Source organism: Rhagoletis zephyria, unplaced genomic scaffold (assembly GCF_001687245.7).
Source record: "Rhagoletis zephyria isolate East Lansing unplaced genomic scaffold, Rhagoletis_zephyria_1.1 Rzeph_scaffold_00462, whole genome shotgun sequence".
In the NCBI taxonomy this organism is placed as follows: domain Eukaryota; kingdom Metazoa; phylum Arthropoda; class Insecta; order Diptera; family Tephritidae; genus Rhagoletis; species Rhagoletis zephyria.
In genome coordinates, this window is record NW_016157546.1 from 47,869 (window position 1) to 56,302 (window position 8,434).

General features: G+C 37.8%; 1 protein-coding gene across 4 annotated transcripts in view; it reads left to right on the forward strand.

Moving 5' to 3' along the window:
- The window catches only part of LOC108359798 (protein rolling stone), a 127,794-nt gene that overhangs the window by 26,690 nt on the left and 92,670 nt on the right, over window positions 1-8,434 (forward strand). The window lies entirely within an intron of this gene.

Below are 8,434 nucleotides of genomic sequence, written 5' to 3' on the forward strand. Positions count from 1 at the left end.
GTGCAGTCAATATAAGTTAGTTGCACATTTTAGTTTCGACCGATACCTGCTAATGCCCGAAGCTGACCTACAGATGCATGCCTTTTGTGATACAAGTGTTGTTGCTTATGGGGCCTGTATATACATACGAGCTGAAAGAGAAGGATACATTCAGACCAATCTGCTTTGTACCAAATCACGCGTTGCTCCGCTTAAAATTCTTACGGTACCAAAGCTTGAGCTTTCTGGGGCATTGCTGCTAGCTGAATTGGTCTTCAAGGGAATAAATTCCACGCATTTTAAAGGAAGAATATTTTGGTGGTCGGACTCCACAATAGTACTGTCGTGGTTGCGTAACGAGCCAGCCAACTTCAACGTTTTTGTCGCTAATCGCATTCACGCAATCCAAACCCTAACTAAAGGAATGACCTGGAGCTACGTTCCAACTGAGTCCAACCCAGCAGACATTATTTCAAGAGAAGTTAGTCCGAAGGAGCTTTTGAACATGGCCTTTTGGAAATACGGACCATCTTTTCTTGCTAGCAGTCAACATAACTGGCCGAAATCTCCTCTTCTACCAACAAATGACTGCCCGGAAAGTCGAAAGCGTGCTTTTGTATTTGTTACCACAGTAGACATTTCATTAAACTGCAAATTTGTTAATTCCTTTGTTCGCTTACAGAGAGTATATGCCTACGTTTATCGATTTTCTCGACCAGCTGTAAGCAGATGTTCTGGATTCCTCACCACAATGGAATTACAAGAAGGAGCCTTTTTGCTTATTCGCATGATACAGAGAACACATCTTCGAGACGAGTACAAAGCACTCGAAGCTAGAGAGGTGATAAAGACTTCATCTGAAATTCGTTCGCTTAACCCGTTCCTCGACGAGCGTGGATTTCTTCGAGTCAGCGGAAGACTTAAAAATTCGGATTTGGATTTTTCATCGAAATACCCAATTATTCTGCCAAAACATCACCCGGTGACTGACGCAATCATCAGCAGTTTTCATAGAAAACTGTTACACGCTGGACCACAATCGCTATTGGCATCCATTCGTCTGCAATATTGGCCCGTGGGCGATCGCAAAACCGTGAATCGAGTCATCAACAAATGCATACGTTGTTTTCACGACAAACCTAAACTAATGGAACACTTAATGGGAAACTTACCATCTGAAAGAGTTAAATGCAATCGAGCATTCCTAATTACCGGAGTAGACTTTTGTGGACAATTATTTACAACTCGGACGTTAGAAACCGACCTCCAGGTAAATGCTACGTTTGCATATTTATTTGCTTCGTAACCAAGGCGGTTCATTTGGAGCTGGTGAAAGATTTGGCAACCTCTTCCTTTCTCGCAGCCCTAAATAGATTCATTTATACGCGTGGTAGACCGCAAACCATATGGTATGACAATGCCACTAACTTTGTTGGTGAAAACAATGAGTTATTGGAGCTGAGGAACTTATTTTTGAGTTAACAGCATTTGAAAGTAGTTCACGAGCAGTGCGCAAATGATGGGATTGATAGGAAGTTGATACCCCCTCGCTCCCCTCACTTTGTTGGCTTATGGGAAGCCGCAGTGAAATGGCCAAATATCATTTTCACCGAGTTGTTGGCCTTTCAACGCTAAATTTTGAAGAGCTACGCACTCTTGTGTCAAATTTCTGCCATTGTAAATTCTAGACCTCTATGTCCCATTACAGGGAATCCTGGCGACCTAGAGGTATTGACTCCGGCACACTTCCTTATCGGCCCCTTCTTCTCTTCAATAGTGGAACCTGACATAACCGAGCTCAACATAAATCGACTCAGCAGATGGCAGCGCATATGCTACATGCAACAGCAATTCTGGAAGAAATGGCATGCCGAATATTTGACACTTCTTCAGCAACGCCAGAAATGGTATTCGCCGTCATCAAACTTAAAGCCTGGAGACGTTGTCTTGATCAAGGATGAGAACAATCCCCCACTAAGGTGGCCGCTTGCCAGGGTTATCGAAACCATCAGAGGAAAGGATCAGGTGGTACAAGTGGCCGTTCTGAAGACTGCAAGTGGCATATACAAACGGGCTGTGGCAAAGCTGTGTCTTCTACCCATTGACGACAATATTTTGAAAGTCTGAGTCTTTCAACGGGCGGAGACTTTTTAATATTAGATACATTGTCTCGCACATGCATATCTATGCAGTATAATTATCTACATTGTTATTACCTTTCTATTATGTACCATCACTGATAGCATGTAATTATATGTACCATCACTGTACGATTGAGAGAATACAAAGGTTGCGCCGATCTCGGACCGCTATTCCTCTCTTAACGAATTTGACAGAATCGTGGTTTGCATGACGTCACACTTGTGCAACTTGTTTACGTTTTCCTTGCAACATTTTTTCTTCTTCTTCCGTTCTTGCTCACGTTTTGGCATTTCTCTCTCGCAATTGCACCAGTGTGACGTCACACAAAAGTTATTCTCAAAAATCCTCTCTGATCGGCGCAATCTTGTATTCTATCATTCTTGGTAGATCATCATTTATTAGTTGCTCATTATGCTAATTGTTCATACATATGCATCTGCGCATGTCCATATGTATGTATATACATACTTACGTACATAAGTAAATATTTGCTTGCTTCAAATCTGCGCTCCCGCTAATGCGTAATGACACCAATGTTTAAGAACCGGTTTAGGGAATTTAAGTGGCTGTGGTAAGCGCTCTTATCATACTTGTACATACATACAATAGCATAACTGCATTATATTGGAATATGTACCACTAAATCATCCGATCTCTTTACCGTAAGCCATTGTACTTGTTGAGCTAGAGGGAATTTTGAAGGCTGGTTAATTTGTACATCTAAGAATTTTGTTACTCGCATTTTGGTCATATTAGCAAGCGCTAGCATATAGTTGCTAATATTCCCATGTACATTTAGCAATAAACGCCCGCATATCGTTGTTGTCGCATTTTTTTTATTGTAAGTAATACGGGTCAGTAAAAAACCTTACTGACCCCGAAACAGAGGCTATGCTCAAATGTGGTAGTTGTAATTTTTAGAGCTTCAAGAAAACGCTTATAGTACGAGAACTAATGAGGCGATTTCAAAGAAAAGTATGGCGTTTCAAAGATAGAGCTCCAAGCCTATCGAACGATTCATTTTTGTATGTAACCAATTCTGTTTCCGTCGTAGAAGCAACGGTAAATATTAGCTTATTTTGGGGTCAATTTTGAGCCTTTAAAGTACTCAACAACTTATGATTTGCAGATATAGCTTTCACATCTGGGATATATGTATGTAGATTATTTGGAGCAATAGAAATATTATTGTGTACAAATTTTATATAAATTGTTATATCTCTGACTGTTGGGGCAAGGTGCTGTGGCATGCAGGGAGCTCTGGCTAGCTCGTCGGTCGGGGGGGTCATTTCCACCCACCTCACCAGCAGAGACATAAACAAAATTTACTCATGCCTGTGTAGAAGAAATAGGTAGCATAAGTCGTATTAAACTGTTAGTATAGAAGACCAAGTGAAATAACATAGTGATAGAAGAAACTGTCCAGTCAGGTGGAGTCAAACCCTCCCCCTATACTTGTTCGTGAAGTAGCCTTGAACTTTGCCGTGACTCCCACTATTCGCAAAGTTCCCTATTCCTGACATACGTCCGTCTTGTCTACGTCCGCACCAGTCCGTCATCACGCCGTCATATCCTCTTCCCCCCTTATTGCTCTAGTGCAACACCCACACCAACCTGAAAAATTTAACAACTCATAATTTCACCACCAAACCGCGATTAAAGATTTTTCAATTCATTCTTCTTTGTGATATACATGTATATTTCACTAATACATCACCATAGCAATCTTGTGGACTTTAATTCTAATCTCTAACTTCCCTAACAAACTCAATCCTCTTAGGTTAATTCAAAATTTCATTAATTTACATAGGTATGAGTGTATCTATGCCCTATCACATGCAATATATGTATAAAAAGTATGCTAAGCTTATTTAGAGATAAATAAGTACTTCGATACAAATCAAAGCAGCATAACAACTAAGAAAAGGAAAGATATGAATGAAAACAAACGAAATTATTATTATATTTTGTCCCTCTTATTCGGCCACGACTGTGATCCATGTACTATTAAACTTCGCCACTCTCACAGATCGTAAAACAAAAAAATCCAAAATTGCAATAAATATGTAGGGGCATTCATATTCATCTATACACAATTATTGAGACGAGCTAGAAAGCAAATAAGAAGGCAATATTTCCACTTCCCATTCTCTCCCGCGATGAAGGCGCCTGCTTCTAAGGTAGTAGGTGAGGTGAGGTAAATTCATACAAACAACATGCCTTGCCTTCCAATATTCAAACTGATCGGATGAGTGGAGCCATTGAGTACATTAATTCACAATGTCAATTTCATTTGGACAAAATAAGCACCGCGTGCGGAAGTGACGGGAACCTTCTTAATAAATAAATAAAACTAATAAGGATTGGAAATACCTAGGCAAAAACGAATTCATAATAAAAATTAAGTGGTAAGAACGCGATAAACCAAAATCTTGCTAAAGGAAATAAATTAACCTAAAAATTCACGTAAAGCTGGAGCTAATTCATACTAATATAAGTATACTAACTACTAACAAAACTTCTCAGAAGGAAAACAAAATTCAGTAAAAGGAAAACGAGTGTGAACATTTTTAAAACCTGAGATTATAACCAAAAATTAAATTGCGAAAATTGCGAGAGAGTATGGGCGACGAGAGCGCGGTGAAGTCTTTGTCTGGCCGCTTCCCGCGCTGAGCCTGCTGCTCCAGTCGTGTATGTATGTATGTATGCTCCTTTTCAACTTCCAGTGCTCCCATATTTATTGCAGTTTCCCTCCTGTTTTGCAGCTTATTGCGTTTTAATGTCGTTAGTACATAGGTGTCGGTGCATAAAATTTCGGTCATTGACCCGCTTCTAATTTCAGTTTATGTATATATTGTTACAGCTGACTTGTTCGCATATGTACAAAAGTATGTACCGCAAGTCGAGATTTCGTAGTTTTGGGGTCCCAATGCCACTCCTGCCTGGTTTGGATCTGAAATATTTATTGCCTCATTTAATTTTTTTGTTTCACACGTTATCGTTTATTTATATGTACGTAAATATATTATTTTTAATCAGATTATTTCATTATTTTATTTTAGTATGTGACTTGGGTTAAGATCTGTATGCTTGCATGTACATAGGTTTAATTTATGTTTGAAACGAACTCTTGATCATCTTTTCTTTAACTTAGCTTGTATCTACTTATTATGTCGTTAGATTTAATTTTTAATTTCTTAATCGGATTTTAAATTTAATTTAATTTTAGTTTTATTCAATTTAAATTTAATTTTATTTTAATTTCATTTTGTTTTAATTTCATTTTAATTAAGCATAATTTTATTTCATCTAATTTTTTTTGATTTAATTTCACTGTTATTTTATTTAAAATTTTAATTTTTCTTTAATTTAATTAAGCTCCCTCGCCGCTTTTCTCCCGTTCGGTATATTTTAGATTTACTTTAAGTGCATTTGGAATTCACTTGACTCTGTTTTCTCCTCGTTTTAAACCTCCAGTCTCGTAAATTCGGCACGCTTATTCGGTTTTTGAATTATTTAAATTTTTGTTTTATTTAAATTCATTGTTAAAATTCATTATAATTAAAGATTTCACGACTTATTCAACGGGGCTTTGAATTGCGTTGACTCACCTCTTCTATACCGGTTTCCCAAACGGCATTCCTCGAATGTCCGCAATCTCGATTCGCCGTTTTAACGGGGTGAATCCTTTGTCACCATTTAAGTAAAAACTTAACTATTGATTATTACTTTGTGGACGATTAAAACTCGCGCACCACACTTCTAACTGCTTTCAGAGCACACATCAATCTAATTTTTGGCCTTGGCTGGCCTACTGATCGTGCCCCCGATGCTCTTGTGGCCCGAGGAAATTACCTTCAAAAGACTTTCACTCAATCGATACACGCATACGCACACATTCTTCCATATCCCGGACATAAACATATCCCTGCAAAAAATTGGACTAAACCGGGATGACTCCGGGAGAAATCGCAAAGGAGCATGCGACTAATACCACTTTTGATCTCTTTATATGGAATGAACTGTTCGCTTTTGTTCGAGCATGTCCTATGAAGAGACTAATTGTTCACCTTTATACCCGAACGGGTATAAAAAGCGACTAGTCACTTTTAAAAAATAAAAATAAAANTTGCGCCAGCTGAGATTCGAACCGGGTTGCTCAGTTTTGTTAGGCGAATACTCTCTCTGCGTGCCAACGCCGCACATAAAATGTCATTGACTAAGTGCGTACATATCATTAAATCGTTAATAGTATCCGTTAGAAATGAGTTGGGGACTAACTGATCTCCTATTATACCCATAAGGGATGAGTCGAGACTAATTGATCTCCATTAGTACCCGTATGAGACTAGTTGCGACTAATTAATGCCCAATTGTACCCGATTGAGAGTAATCTCGGATCAAACAATTCGTTTCACACAACATTATGCTAACAGTGACACAGATACGTGGGTTCTGGTTTGAAGGTATTTGAAGGCGTTCGAAGGTGTTTGATGGGGTTTTATGCGGCTTTCAACACAAAAGGCTGCCGCTACAAAATTCAACAAATATTGAGCATTTAAAGCAAAAAATTGTTGAAAAAATTAGCATTTTTTATTTCCAAAATGCTCGAAAACTGCTCGAATTATTTTGTTTTTGTTTTCTTTAATCAAAAGCCTTTTCCTTTCATTTGGTAGATGGGAAGTATTGGTTTATATCTTCTAGGTATGTTTACTTTATTCAAATAAATGGGCATAAATGATTTTCCATACAAAATCATTTCGTTATAATTTTGCAAACACGCTGGACAGTTAAGAAGGACACAAAAGGTGTGTGTGTGTATTATTATATTATTACTAACAGAGCCTCCGACGTCGTTTGGGTTAAAAAAAAATATAAAGCCGTAGTACAAATATTCAGTTCAGCATAAATTAAAGGTGTCAAACTATCTTCTTTCTGTTTAAATCAAGGCATCCTTATGAACCATGCCGTTAGTTTTATCGTAGTTCAACAACTATATATTTGTGATAATTTTTTGTACTACAAATCTTGTTTCATTTTTAATATTAGGTGGATTAAGGTAACGATAGAATTTTTAAATTAAAATTAGTCTACTACGGTACATTGCGTTTAGCTGCCTATTCGCTTAACTGTATTAGTATAGATGCACTTTTCCGGTAGAATGCTTTTATTGAAAGGAGTTTTATTCATTACGAATGAACACTTTTCGTTTAACAGCATCGCGGGATCAAAGAAACGATTTAATCTTTTCATTTCGAAATGGTCTAAGGACTGTAAGGTTTCAAAAAAAATACGGTGTTAAATATCCGAGTGATCTAATAGATGAATACATATTTATCCCCTTTTACAAACTCAGTCATATATACTTTACACTAAACACCCCCCATATACATATATGTCTGCATACCAAATTTCAAGTTCATTTGACTTATGGTTCCCCATTTATGGCTATTTAAAAATTCCTCGCCCATACTCCATGTTCCCGTTTATAAATTCATGTATACAAACCTTACTATGGATATGTATTCATACCAAAGTTCATATTCTTGTGAATTATGATTCCGAAGTTGTAGCTGATACAAAATTTCACACCTGTGGAATGTGCCACGTCCCTTCAAAAAAAAAAAATTATATATGCCTTATTATAAGCATTTATCATAGATCTTCACACCAAATTTCAAGTTCATGTGACCTGGGGTTCCGAAGTTATAAGTTTAAAAACTTCACGCCGATGGGATGTTACACGCCTTCTTGTACAAACTTATTTATATATACCCTACTATAAGCACCCACCATAGATACGTCTGCATACCAAATATAAAGTTTATGTGACTTACGGCTCTGAAGTTATAGCTGAGAAACATTTCTACCCTATGGGATGTGCCACTCCCCCTTTAAGAGACTCATTTATATATATCTTATTATAAGCACCTACATTGGACATGTCCGTATACCAAATTTCAAGGTCATGTGACTTCTGCTTTCGAAGTTTTAGATGACAAAAATATCACCGCCTATGCGATGTGCAACGCTTGCTTTTACAAACTCATTTATTTATACATACCTGCCTTACTATAAGTGCCTATATATGTTGCGTAACAACTTTCAAGTTCGTGGGACTTATGGTTCCGAAGTTATAGCTGATAAAAAAGTCCACGCCCTCTTTTCTTCTTCTTCTTCTTTTTTGGCGCTGTAACCGCCTAAGCGATTTTGGCCGAGTTCAGCAAAGCACGCCAGTCGTTTCTCCTCTGTGCCAACTGACGCCAATTGGAAACGCCAAGTGAAGCCAAGTCCTTCTCCACCTGATCTTTCC